The sequence below is a fragment of the Palaemon carinicauda genome, chromosome 33 (genome assembly GCF_036898095.1).
Source record: "Palaemon carinicauda isolate YSFRI2023 chromosome 33, ASM3689809v2, whole genome shotgun sequence".
Taxonomy (NCBI): Eukaryota; Metazoa; Arthropoda; class Malacostraca; order Decapoda; family Palaemonidae; genus Palaemon; species Palaemon carinicauda.
In genome coordinates this window covers 1,458,534-1,473,336 of record NC_090757.1, presented here as the reverse complement: position 1 = coordinate 1,473,336, position 14,803 = coordinate 1,458,534, and positions in this window count along the sequence as shown.

The window sequence follows — 14,803 nt, the reverse complement described above, 5'->3', positions numbered from 1 at the left end:
TTAAATTACGGCAATAATCCTATTTCGTCAAATGTTAAAATATTTATTGTATGGTGAAAAGAAGATTAGAATATGACAAAGTAGTCCATCGAGTCATCCTTCAAATCCTATGGAGTAATCCTAAACATCCCATCGAGTAATCCATACAATCCTATCGAGTAGTCCTTAATATACCATCGATTCACCCTTAAAATCCTATCGAGTAATCCTAAATATCCCATCGAGTAATCCATGAAATCCTATCGAGTTGTACTTGATATCTCATCGAGTCATCCTTAAAATCCTATCTAGTACTCCTTAACATCCCATCCCATCTAGTAATCCATAAAATTCTATCATAGTAATCCATAAAATTCTATCAAGTAGTCCTTAAAATACCATCGAGTAATCCCAAGAAACCTGTTGAGTAATCCTTAATAACGTATTGAGCAATCCATAAAATCCTATCTAGTAGTTATTAATATCCCATTTAGCAATCCATAAAATCCTATTGAGTAGTCCTTAATATCCCATTAAGTCATCCTTTAAAAACCTATCGAGTAATCCTAAATATTTCAACAATCAATCCATAAAATCCTATCGAGCACTTAATATTCCATCGATTAATCGTTAAAATCCTATTGAGTATTTCTGAATATCCCATCGAGCAATCCATGAAATCCTATCGAGTGTTTAATATTCCTTCGATTAATCCTTAAAATCTTATTGAGTAATCCTGATTGTCCCTTTGTGTAATCCATAAAAACCTATCGAATAGTCCTTAATATCCCATAGAGCAATGCATGAAAGCCTATCGAGTAATCCTTAATATTCCATTGTGCAATCCATAAAAGCCTATCAAGTATTCCTTGAAATCCCATCGAGTAATCCTTAATATCCCATCGAGTAGTCCTTAACATCCCATCGAGCAATCCGTAAAATCCTATCGAGTTGCCCTTAACATCCCATCGAACAATCCATAAAAGCCTATCGAGTAGTCCTTAATATCCCATTGTGCAATCTATAAAAGTCTATCAAGTAGTCCTTGAAATCCCATCGAGCAATCCATAAAATCCTATCGAGTAGTCCTTGATATCCCATCGAGTAGTCCTTAACATCCCATCGAGCAATCCATAAAAGCCTATTGAGTAGTCATTAATATCACATTGTGCAATCCATAAAAGCCTATCTAGTAGTCCTTGAAATCCCATCGAGCAATCCATATAATCCTATCGAGTAGTCCTTGATATCCCATCGAGTAGTCCTTGATATCCCATCGAGTAGTCCTTGATATCCCATCGAGTAGTCCTTAATATCCCATCGAGCAATCCATAAAATCTTATCGAGTAGTCCTTAACATCCTATCAAGCAATCCATAAAAGCCTATCAAGTAGTCCTTGAAATCCCATCGAACAATCCATAAAAGCCTAACGAGTAGTCCTTAATACCTAATCGAGCAGTCCATAAAATCCTATCGTGTAGACCTTAATATCTCATCGAGCAATCCATAAAATCCTATCGAGTAGTCCTTTTATATCTAATCTAGCAATCCATAAAATCAAATCGAGTAGTCCTTGAAATCCCATCGAGCAATCCATAAGATCATATCAAGTGGTCCTTAATATTCCATCAAGTAATCATTATAATCCTGTTGCATAATCATAAATATTCCATCGAAGAATCCTTAAAATCCTATCTAGTAGTTCTTGAAATCCCATTGAGCAATCCATAAAATCATATAGAGTACTTAATGTTCCATCGATTAATCCTTGAAATCCTATCGAGTAGTCCTTAATATCCCATCAAGTAATCCATAAACCCCCTACCGAGTAATCCTAAGTGTCACAGCGAGCAATCCTTAAAGTCTTTTAGAGTAGTCCATGAAATCATCGAGTACTAAATATTCCCTCGATTAATCCTTAAAATCCTATCGAATAATACTAACTATACTATCGAGTAATCGTTGAAATCTTATCAAGTAATCCTAAATATCCTACTGAGTAATCCTTAAAATCCTATTATTGATGGTCAAACCAACATACTTCATGAACACCCCCATTTTCACTCCGTGACCTTAGGCAACGACCAATCATTGCACAGCTGAAGGCTGTTTGTTCTTCAGAATCCATTATCGTTTAATGGAACCTCTTGTTACGACCGGAAATGGTGATTCAGGGCAATGGCGGTTAATGATGATGAACCAGTACGGGTTGTCATTTTGAGGAAGAATTTATGTGAAACTTTATTATCTCTGTAATCATCTTTGTGGTCATTATTGATATTTGAAGTCTGCTATCTGATAACTAATATGTCTGTTAATTTTCCTGATTATACTACTACTACTACTACTACTACTACTACTACTACTACTACTACTACTACTACTACTGCAATGAAAATATCACCAATATATTCTTATTCTATAGCATGGCATAATTTCATATCAAGATATTTTGATAAAGAGCAGTTGAAGGGGAAATCCAAAACTCAATTAGAATAAATCACTCCCTTGAGAGAGAGAGAGAGAGAGAGAGAGAGAGAGAGAGATCCCGAATGTTTTCCCCGGCATTACCAAAATCACTGTATTTGAGATCAAACATTCAGTTAATTATTCAAAAGGTCCGATCTTTTGTTGCCCAATAGCTCAAAGAATAGCTCTTCCCTTCCCCGTTCGAAAAGAAACGAAATAATTGAAGGAAATCTCCGAGAATTTCATTTTCTTTTCAATTCGAATGTTTTTTTTCTTCTGTTATTTCATTGCAGACACAATGGTCTTCGGAGTTTTGAAATTGCTCGTCGGACGAGTGGGTTTTAATTTCCGTTTACCCAAAGAAAGCTTTTCTCACAAGTAAATGTTCATAATGTTTTCCAACCTTTTTGGCCTATATGTGAATTCCTGTTTCTCTCTCTCTCTCTCTCTCTCTCTCTCTCTCTCTCTCTCTCTCTCTCTCTCTCTCTCTCTCTCTCTCTCTCTCTCTCTCTCGTATATATATACAGAATATGCATATATGTATGAATGTATGTATATATACAGTGCATATGTAAACTGTATATATATATATATATATATATATATATATATATATATATATATATATATATATATATATATATATATATATATATATATATATGTATATATGTATGTGTGTGTGTGTATCTATGTATATATATATATATATATATATATATATATATATATATATATATATATATATATATATATATATATATATATATATACATATACATATATATATATGCATATATATGTATATTCATATATATATATGTATATGTGTATATATATATATATATATATATATATATATATATATATATATATATATGTATGTATATATACTGTATATATCTTTCCTTTTGTCTATGAATCTCGTGTTCTTTGGATTTTTCAATTTTATGTTGATATATCTCGTGAAACACAATCTCGTATATTCCGTTTTTATTAAAGAGTATTTTTCACAATAATTTATATTTGATGTTCCATTGCTGTTCAGATTATATAAATGCTCCTATAATCTTGTTGTCTTTGGACTTTTCACTTCATTTGGTTAGCAGGTGTAAATTCCCGTTTTATTTAAAGGATATTCTTTAACACTTTGTGTTCGATGCTCCATGGCTGTTATTATTATTATTATTATTATTATTATTATTATTATTATTCTTGTTCCATGATGATGATGATGATGGTGATGATTATTATTATTATTATTATTATTATTATTATTATTATTATTATTATTATTATCATCATTATTATTATTATCATTATTATTATTATTATTATTATTATTATTAACTAAGCTACAACCCAAGTTGCAAAAGCAGGGTGCTATAAGCCCAAGGGCTCCAACAGGGAGAAAGAGGTCGCGAGGAAAGGAAATAAGGAAAGAAATAAACTATATATGAGAAGCAATGAGTAATGAATATAAAATATTTTAAGATCAGTAACAATGTTAAAGTACAGTAGAGTTCCTATAGTATATAAATGATCCTGTAGCCTCTCTAGTCGTCTGATCGTATATCACCTGCCTGTTTTTCAATGAAAGAGAATATTATATGTTTTTGTGTGTGGGGCGTAGGGAGGGGAGGTGGGTTGCTGGGAGAATGGTATGAAGCAAGCGTGTAAGCAATGCTGCCTATTACCAAAAAAAAAAAAAAAAAAAAAAAAAAAAAAAATCTTACATTTCATGTAAATCTACCTCAGGTGTGAAATATGTTGGTAAACATAAAACGAAAACGTTATCATTATTTCTACACTTATTCATATATATTTTTTTACAAAATATTTTCAACATAATTTACTGTAATTATGTTTTACCCCTTGTATGTGTGTTTGTTTGTGGGCAGCTTCCTGGCCACAATTTTTATCGTAATGAAACTTGCAGGGATTAACTGTTATGTATAAAGCTGGAAATGATTAAATTTGGGAAGGTCAAGGTCACGGCCAAGCAAAATGTCCAATTCACGTAATCATCAATAAGTTTGAACATCGTTGTGACAGAGACTTTAAACTTGGTTGATATTTGAGTGTATGAAAATCCACGCCAATTAATACATGTTAAGGTCGAACATCAAGGTCGAGTCTTAGGTCAGGGTCAAGCAAAAGGAAAAATTCTGGTCATCAACCCTATGGCCACAATTTGAATTGTAGATTAATGAAAGTTGTGGGGATTTTAAACTGTTATTTAAGGAACTGGGAAAGGATTAATTTTTTCTGGGAAAGGCACGCTGGTTTCGAGAAATAAGCTGCCGTGGCGGAGTTTTGCACTCTTAGAGTGCTTTACTAGTTGAAATCCTATTTTATTCCCATTTTATTTTCGTTTAAAATTCCAATGTTATTTCTTCTCGTACCATTTTTTTTCCTTTTTACTTACATTATCTATCTTCTTTCCGAAGACATCAAAACGATACATAATTTACAGAATCTTACAGAGTCATTTACTCGCTTTCGTACACAGCGCCACATCAAATCTTAAATTTTCGAATGACGTTGGTAACATCTTTTCAGGATTTTTATGATGGATATTCAGTTGGAGAGACTCTTCAGAAGATCTAAGCCTATTTATCAAGGACTGTCATCCACTAAGTGGGCTAGAGTCTCTCCCAAAAGGAAAGGAAAGTGATAATAAAGACCCTTCGATTATATTTTCTGCGAATTTCAATAGTAATCTCATCTAGGTACTGATAGGTTGGATGTTGTGCTAGGTTATTGTTATTATTATTATTATTAGTAGTAGTAGTAGTAGTAGTAGTAGTAGTAGTAGCGTTGGTGTTATTATTATATTATTATTATTATTATTAGTAGTAGTAGTAGTATTAATATCATTATTACTATTAGTATTATTGTTATTATTATTATTATTGATATGGATATTATTATTATTATTATTATTGTTATTATTATTATTATTGTTATTATTATTATTATTATTATTATTATTATTATTATTATTGATATTATTAATATTATTATTACTAATATTATCGTCATCATCATCATCATCATCATTATTATTATTATTATTATTATTATTATTATTGAAAAGGAAGCTTTAGAAGGTAGGAGCCAATATAGCCCCAGGACTTTTGCAAAATAGCTTGCTACTTGAAAAGAGCACATATAGTGAGGGAATTGATGGATTCCTAAGGAAGCCAGATGTAATCCGGAACCCCACACTATAAGCTACTTGTCTCTGTAGACCGTGATTGATAAATAGTAATAATAAATGAGATTAGGAGATTTGTGTTTAGCAAGATAATCCAGGTCGCTTTTTCCACTGTACAGACACAGCAGATTATTATTATTATTACTATCCAAGCTACAACCCTAGTTGGAAAAGCAAGATGCTACAAGCCCAGGGGCTCCAACAGGGAAAAATAGCCCAGTGAGGAAAGGAAATAAGGAAATAAATATATGAAGAGAACATATTAACAGTAAATCATTCTAAAATAAGTAACAACGTCAAAACATACATGTCATATATAAACATCTCGATCGCTTTGGCAACATTACAGGTACATTTTATGATTACTCACAAGAGCAAAGGAGGATCCCTCCAATCTCCGTGAATGTTCGATCGATTTTAGTATGTTTACTTTTCCTTTTCGTTAGAGGGTGATTGGCTGTTGTATATTAGATTTTTCTGTGAAAAATAAGTAATGCAATAACCTGCTCAGAAACTAACATCGTTAAAAGCCCAGCAGGACATTATACCTAGTTTGCAAGTTTACCAGTGTTTTTATGAACTGTATAAAGCTTTTTTTATTATATAGAAGTAATGGTGTTAATGTTTTTTTTATGGGGGGGGGGGGGGTTGAACTGATATTGCATTTGATTTTCTTTTCTTTTTGTATTAAATCAATAAATTACATAATCGTAATGATAGATTTTTATTCTACGGTTGCAAAACAAACAAATATTCCGCAGATCTTTGGTTGTTTAGTTCCAAACGCTTAGGAAATTCATGAAAAAATAAATCGTAATCTACTTATAGTTACTACTTATGTTTAATAGCAAGTCATATTTATAAACGAGATATTTATAGTAAGATCAATATGATACTATGATCAGATAAAATTGAGGTGACCTATGTGGTCCGTCCCTGACTTGTGATCACCAGACTGGGGTTCGAGTCCCGCTCAAACTCGTTAGCTCCTTTAATCGCTTTAATCTCACCATCCTTCTGACTAAGGAGGGGGGTTTTGGGGAGCCTATAGGTCTATCTGCTGAGTCATCAGCAGCCATTTCCTGGCCCTCTTTGGTCCTAATTAGGGTGAAGAGGGGCTGGTGCGCTGATCATATGCATATATGGTCAGTATGTAGGGCATTGTCCTGCTTGATAGGGCAATGTCACTGCCCCTTGCCTCTGCCATTAATGTAATCAGAATTATTATTTTGTTTTTGAGAGAATGTACGTGCTATGAATTATGTGATTTGATTGTGAGAAATGAAGAAGTCAATTGGAACTAAATTTCTCTTTTCTCATACGGTTTAAAGAATCATATCTTCTAATCTCCTATCCAAAAGATGAGAGAGAGAGAGAGAGAGAGAGAGAGAGAGAGAGAGAGAGAGAGAGAGAGAGAGAGAGAGAGAGAGAGAGAGAGAGAGAGAGAGAGAGTGTTTTTTCGCTGAGCATACCAGAACACAGCATTTGGGATCAAACATACAGTTAATTATTCAAAAGATTCGAACTATTGTTGCTCAGTAGTTAAAGGCATGCCGTCTCCGTGCCATTAGCATAGAAGAAACAAGCTATTGGAAAAAAATATTTTAAGAATTTCGTTCTCTTTTAACTTGGTTTTTCCTTTGATAATTCCCGCGCGACACGGTGGCGACGGATTCTCAGAATTATTTATCTGCTGAGTAACTTCTAATATCAGTTTCCTTCAGGCTTCTTTTATCTGTTTCTAAATTCTTCTTTATTATGCTTCACTGTCTTCTTTACATGTCTTTGTGCCTAGGACTGTGGTGTTCTATTGGAAACGTCCTTGCCTGGCGTTCTGCCCGACTGGGATTCGAGTCATGCTCAAGCTCCATAGTTTCTTCTAGTGTCTGAAACCTCATCAGTCTTGTGAGCTAAGGATGGGGACTTTGGAGGAGCCTATATGTCTACCTGCTGACTCATCAGCAGCCATTACCTGGCCTTCCCTGGTCCTAGCCTTGGGTGGATAGCGGGCTTTGGCGCTGATCATATGTGGTTAGTCTCTGGGGCATTATCCTGCCCCTTCCATCTGCCATTCGTGATAGGCCTTTAAACCTTTAAAACAATTTCATCCATTTTTTTTCTTACAAAAATATCTAATTTCTCATTTCCTTAGGATAAAACAGAAAGAAAAAACGAAAGTATAAGCAAATGTGGATGAGTTAAGAGATCTTTACTTGCTTACCTAAGCAGAGCTGAAAGGATACCTTATTTCCCAGTGACACCGGGAATATCTTTCCAGGATTCGTGTGGAACGGTATTCCTTCCGGCAAAGACCAAAGTCTCCAGCATATCTCTGGATCTTTATCCTTCACCACAACCGTTTCCAAAAGATTAGGAAATTCAAACTTTCTATCTTAGTTCCTTCATTATTATTATTATTATTATTATTTATTTTTATTTATTTTTTTTTATTTACACGGATTTACACGGTCAAACGGCCGATTGTCGAACCATCATGTCAAACGGTTCGAAGAGGGGGAGTCAGCCTTAAGTGCATAAAGTTTGTGGACAATGAAGCCCCGCCCATAAAAGTCAGGTGAAAACAGTCTTTCTTTGAACCGTTCTACGAACGTATTCGACAACCAAATACCCCGTTCACATGTTCGAACATCACTTCAAACTCCGTTCGACCGTGTAAAGCCGCCTTTAGTGATAATCGCAAAATGGAATATTTTAGAAAACTGTGAATTTCCTTGAAAGGAAAACTGGCTAATAATTGCTATCCTACCTTTTCTAAATCAATCTAAACTTAGGTTTGTTTAACTACATTTATAGTTAACTGCAGGGCAGAGGCATCAGACGTGTCTTGGTCATGATTAGGATTTGGCCATTATCATCACCACGCTGGCTACTACGGATTGGTGATGTTGGGAAACTTAGGTCTGATGGCTCACTTCAAACCAATCTAGTAGGGGTGGCCCTGGCAAGTACCGCTTTGCTATTATGGCGATACACAAACCCTTTCGCCACGTTAAGATATCCCCACTCAAAAAGGGATATATATATATATATATATATATATATATATATATATATATATATATATATATATATATATATATATATATATATATCGAATCTTTTCTCTTAATAAGGTTGGTCTCAGTTCCAACCTTTTAAAAGTTATCCACCAATCCCATTCTTCACCCTGGTCTCGACTCATCATAAGTCATTAAGTTCAGTATACCCATTTTCTACCTCATTACCGGCAATGCGCAATAAACGTAATTTGCTTAATTGGCCTCCCTCGACCTGAAACTGAAACAGGGCTCCTCACCCCCCCCCCCTTTTTTTTTTTTTTTTTTTTTTTTTTTTTTGGTGAGAGTACCAATCGCTTAAATTGATTGGGATCTTCTAAACCTGTATCAGAATCGTAGAGGAAATACCATGAAGCCTTACCTTCTCCGTGGAATACTTTAGATATCTATTTCTGTTGGGTAGAAGCAATTTTAAAAACAATCTGATTTTGTCCCTTCATTAGAGACTGATAGCTTCTCCGGATCGGAACATGAATTGAATATATCTATGGAAAAAAAAGGATAATCTATATGGAGTTTTCTATGAAAAAAAGAATAATCTATTTTGAATTTTCTATGAAAAAAAAGAATAATCAATTTGAAATTTTCTATCTATATAAAAAAAAGAATAATCTAGTATCTCTACAGGAATGTGACTTCCTCAAAAGGACAGTATGTTTTTAAACTCGATTTGCAACTTTGTTGAGCGTTTTCAATGGCGGAAATTTAAAAGTTAGTTTTGTAAATTTACTCTGGACTGTAACTCAGTGGTGTTTATAATCTTTGTTGGTTTATTTAGCACAGTTAAGGAGAGTAGTTGGGGACATGATACTAGTATAAGTTTTCACTTTCGCCAACGAGATTGGAAGGAGGTCATTTTTTTACCCCTTGTTTGTGTGTTTGTACCAGGGTCTTCCATTATCTTGGGTTAGAGTTCTCTTGCTTGAGGGTACACTCGAGCACACTATTCTATCTTATTTGTCTGCCTCCTGTTTTTTTTTTTTTTTTTTTTTAAATATTCTGTTGTTTAAATAGGAAATATTCATTTTAATGCTATTACTTTTCTTAAAATATTCTATTTTTCCTTGTTTCCTTTTCTCACTGGACTATTTTCCCTGTTGGAGCCCTTAGGCTCATAGCATCCTCCTTTTCCAATTGGGGTTCTAGCTTAGCAGGTAATAATAATAATAATAATAATAATAATAATAATAATAATAATAACAGCTTCCAGACCACACTTTTCCTCGTAATGGGACTTGCTGGGATTAACTGTTATGTAAAAAGCTGGAAATTATTGAATTTTGGAAGGTAAAGGTCAAGGTTACGGTCAAGCAAAATGTCCAATTCACGTAATCATCCAAAAGTTTGGACACCGTTGTCACAGAGACTTCGATCTTGGTTCATAATTCAGTGTATGAAAGTTCACGCCAATTATTATGTTAAGGTCAAAGACCAAGGTCAAGGCCAAGCAAAAGGTCGAGAAATAAAATGCTGCGTCGTAGGTCTGCACTCTACTGAGTGGCCCTCTAGGATTTTTTTTATGATGGCTCAGTAAAATGAGAGAGAGAGATGTTTGTTTTAATGTTGCTGTTCTTAAAATATTTTATTTTTCCTTTTTTCCTCTCCTTACTGGGCTATTTCCCTCTTGGGGCCCATGGGCTTATTGCATCCTGCTTTTCCAACTAGGGTTGTAGCTTAGTAAGTAATAATTATAATTATAATGATAATAATAATAATAATAATGAAATTCCACACTTAAAAATTGACCGTAAAAACGGTAAAAATCCAGACATTTACCGTTTTAAAAACGGATATATTGACTTGATGTTGGTTTTAACTTTGTAAAAACGAGCGTTTCTCTTGTGCGTTCGCAATGTTTACACTTAATTGTATACATATTTTGCAATCAAGTTTGTTGTTAACAATCCTAAATGCTGAATTACTCCCCGTTTTGAAGGAAAAGTTGTGGTGGCCGATGTGGTAACTTACGTAACTGGTGAACACCAGACTGGGGTTCGAGTCCCGCCTAAACTCGTCAGTTTCTTTGGTTGCTACAACCTCACCATCCTTTTGAGCTAAGGATGGGGGTTTTAGGGGTAGCTTATAAGTCTATTTGCTGAGTCATCAGCAGCCATTGCCTGGTCCTCCTTGGTCCTAGCTTTGGTTGAGAGGGGGCTTTGGCGCTGATCATATTTATATATGTTCAGTGTATAGGCCATTGTCCTGCTTGATAGGGCAATGTCACTGTCCCTTGCCTCTGCCATTCATGAGTGGCCTTTAAACCCTTAAACCTTTAAACTGCAATTAATGGGAGATGTTTGGAATCTGTTAATAAGATTTAAATGCATTACAGTATGTACAGTTGGACACAGGAATTCCTGGTACATTTTGCACTACAGAAGTGAACCCAGCCACACCCTTACTGCTCGGAGAGTTCCTGTGTCTTGCCACACCCACAGCCTCTGCCATCTCTTCCTACATCTGTTTGGTTATTCGTAACAAAGTAAGGGTGTGGTAGGGTGCACTTCGGAGTGAGGTGTACAAGGGACTTCTGTGTGCAACTGTACGTAAGCTTTATATGTTTAATACCGATGAGAATACTAATGATGATGATGATGATGATAATGGTAAAGATGATGATATTAATAACACGAATAAAGATATTAAAATGATATATATATTTATCTTTTGCAAACTAATGAACCTTGTTTACTTAGAAAAAAAAAGGAAACCATGATTAGATATTCCAGATCTTGCTTGATCCTCGACATTTGTTAGGACGTGATAACAGTTCCTAAATATGTGCTCAAATTAGATCCCAACTTAGTTCCTTGAGAAATCCTCAAGATCCCCCCAATCCCTCCCGTTCCATCAGATTCTAACAATCGGCTCCTCCGCTCGAAACAATTCTTCAGAATCAGTCATCGTTGAAGAACAGAAATAGTGATTCTGATGAATTATTATCTTTTATTATTATTACTTGCTAAGCTACAAACCTAGTTGGAAAAGCAGGATGCTATAAGCCCAGTAGCCCCAACAGGGAAAATAGCCCAGTGAGGAAAGTGAACAGGGAAAGATTAAATATTTCAAGAACAGTAACAACATTAAAATTAATATTTCATATATGAACTATAAAAAACTTTAACAAAACAAAAGGAAGAGAATTTAGATAGAATAGTGTACCCTCAAACAAGAGAACTCTGATCACTTTGGATAATGGCGTTGCTGTGTCCGGCTTACTGTCTGCAATGACGTCATTGCTGTTTAATGATCGTTAATGATGAAAAATATTTAGGAACTTTAATCTCTAATACAAAGTCTTTAGAAATGGAGTTTAATGAAAGATATAAAAAAGCAAATCAGACAATGACTAGGTTAAGTAAAATTTGGAAATCAAATCGCCTGAACTTGCAATATATGTCAGTTTAGTGAGATCGGTGTTACTAAATGGTCATAAATCATTGTATGACAATGAAACAATCTCCTACAGATGTAGTAGATTTGAAAACAAAGGCTTCAGAGGAATATTGGGAGTTGAATGGCTGGAGAGGATTAGAAATGAAACTATAAGAGAGGTTACTCGAGTGCCATATGTGGAGGAGATCATTGTGTGGGGTAGATGGAGATGGTTTGGACATGCTCTTCGCAGTCCCCAAGAAAGATTAGTTCACCAAACGTTCAGCTGGGCTCCAAGAGGCATTAGAAGAGTTAGAAGACCCAGACTTACAAGGCTGAAGACTTTGAAGCATGTAGTAAGAGATTATGAATGGATTGATTCAAAACCTTAAGATAGAGATGACTGGTGATATCTAACAGAGGCCCTTTGCGTTAGTAGGCGTAGAAAATGATAATGATGATGATGTTGATAATGATGATAGCAATATCGTCGTCATTGCTATTATTGGTAAATTAAAAACTTTCCTTATTCTACTTTTCACATAATTTATATAAATACTTTTCATTGGGAAGAATATAGCATTATCTCTAATATATTTTAATTATAGGGAAAACTTTCACGCCACGATTTCATTTCATGAAATTTGATAAATGAAGGGGTTTAATTTCATGCAATTTGATAAATGAAAGGCTTACGTTTCATGAAATTTGGTAAATGAATGGATTCCATTTCATGAAATTTGATAAATGAATGGATTCCACTTCATGAAATGTGATAAACGAACAGATTCAATTTAATGAAATTTAATAAATGAAAGTATTCAACTTCATGAAATTTAATGGATGACTGGATTCAATTTCATGAAATATAATAAATGATGGGAAAAATCGCAAAACAATGAAAAGCTAATTCTTCTATCTATGGAAGAGTAAAAGTTTCTCTTACGAGAGAGAGAGAGAGAGAGAGAGAGAGAGAGAGAGAGAGAGAGAGAGAGAGAGAGAGAGAGAGAGAGATCGAATATTCTAATCAAGAACTACCTTTGCACGTGTTTATTAACGTAGTCAGTTAATTATTAAAAAGAAAAATCCTCTTTGTTGCCCAACAGTTCAAAGAACAGCACATCCCTTCCATATTCAATTGAGAAGGAAGGAATTGAAGAAGAGGTTTGAAAATTCCGTCTTCGTTATGACAATTTTTAAAAATATTTTCTGGTGGGATACTATGGTGTCTGTTGAAGTTTCAAATATATATATGTATCTAATATTCCCTTGCGTTCATTTTTATTACATCTATTCTAATTTCTTCTCAGCCTGTCTCTTTGTCTGCTTATGTATCTGTTTTATTCGCCTGCCAGCCTGTCTACTCTCAGCAAATTCTTTTGTAAACTAGAGGGGCACTCAGTTGACCGCAGACCTCCGCCCCAGCAGCTTATTTCTCAACCTTTTGCTGGACCTTGACCTGGAGCTTTGACCTTAACATGTATTAAGTGGCGTGGATTTTTATACACTCAAATATGAACCAAGTGTGAAGTCTGTGACAACGATGTCCAAACTTATGGTTGATTGCGTGAATTGGACATTTTGCTTAACCGTTACCTTGAGCTTTGACCGTGACCTTTGACCGTGACCTTTCAAAATTCAACCATTTACATATTTTTACATAGCAGTTAATCCCTGCAAGTTCCATTACTCTACGATAAAAATTGTTGCCAGGAAGCTGTTCACAAACAAACACACAAACAGGGGGTAAAACATTACCTCCTTCCAACCTTGGTGGGGGAGTTAAAAAACGGAATTTGACCTTAAAATAACACCTCCTGGATTAAAGGTGAATTTGGTACCTCGAGGGGGGAAATCCCGAAAGGATTAAGATATTTGTCGGAAATCCCATAAGCGATGAAAGGTATCTTGAAAGGTTTTACTGAAAAGAGAGGGAATGGAAAAGTAGTGGGTATAACTACATTAAATATTTTATTTGTTATTTTTATATTCCTATGGAATTGTTTCCTTTCTTTTTTTTTCGTTTTCTTATGTAGAATTCCTAATATCGTTTTCGATTCTCCATTCGGTTTGAGGTTTAAAATAATTTCAGTAGTTTGTTCTTTATTGTCTTTTGTCCCAATCTATATTCTAAATAAAGGTTTTATATTAAGTTTCAAAACGCTAAAATTCTTTAAAGTTTTCTTCTATAATCTTGGATTTTGTTGTGCTCTTAAGTGGGTTTTATTATTGTTATTATTAGTATTATTATTATTATTATTTATTGTTGATGTTGTTGTTGTTGTTGTTAATTTTATTGTTCTTTTAATATTATTATTTTTGATGTTGTTGTTGTAATTATTTTTATTGCTGTTTTTGTTGTTATTGTTCTTTTAATAATAATGATAATAATAATGATGATATTAATGATAATGATTATTATTATTGTTGTTGTTGTTATGGTTCTTTTATTGTTATTATCATTATTATTATTATTATTATTAGTAGTAGTAGTAGTAGTAGTAGTAGTAGTAGTAGTAGTAGTACCTCCGCCAACGAAGTTGGAAGGAGGTTATGTTTTATCTCCTGTTTGTGTTTTTGTTTGTTAGTGAACACCATCCTGTCCACAATTTTAATCGTAGAGTAATGAACCTTGCAGAGATTAATTGATATGTAGAAAGTGGGAAGGCATTAAATTTTTGA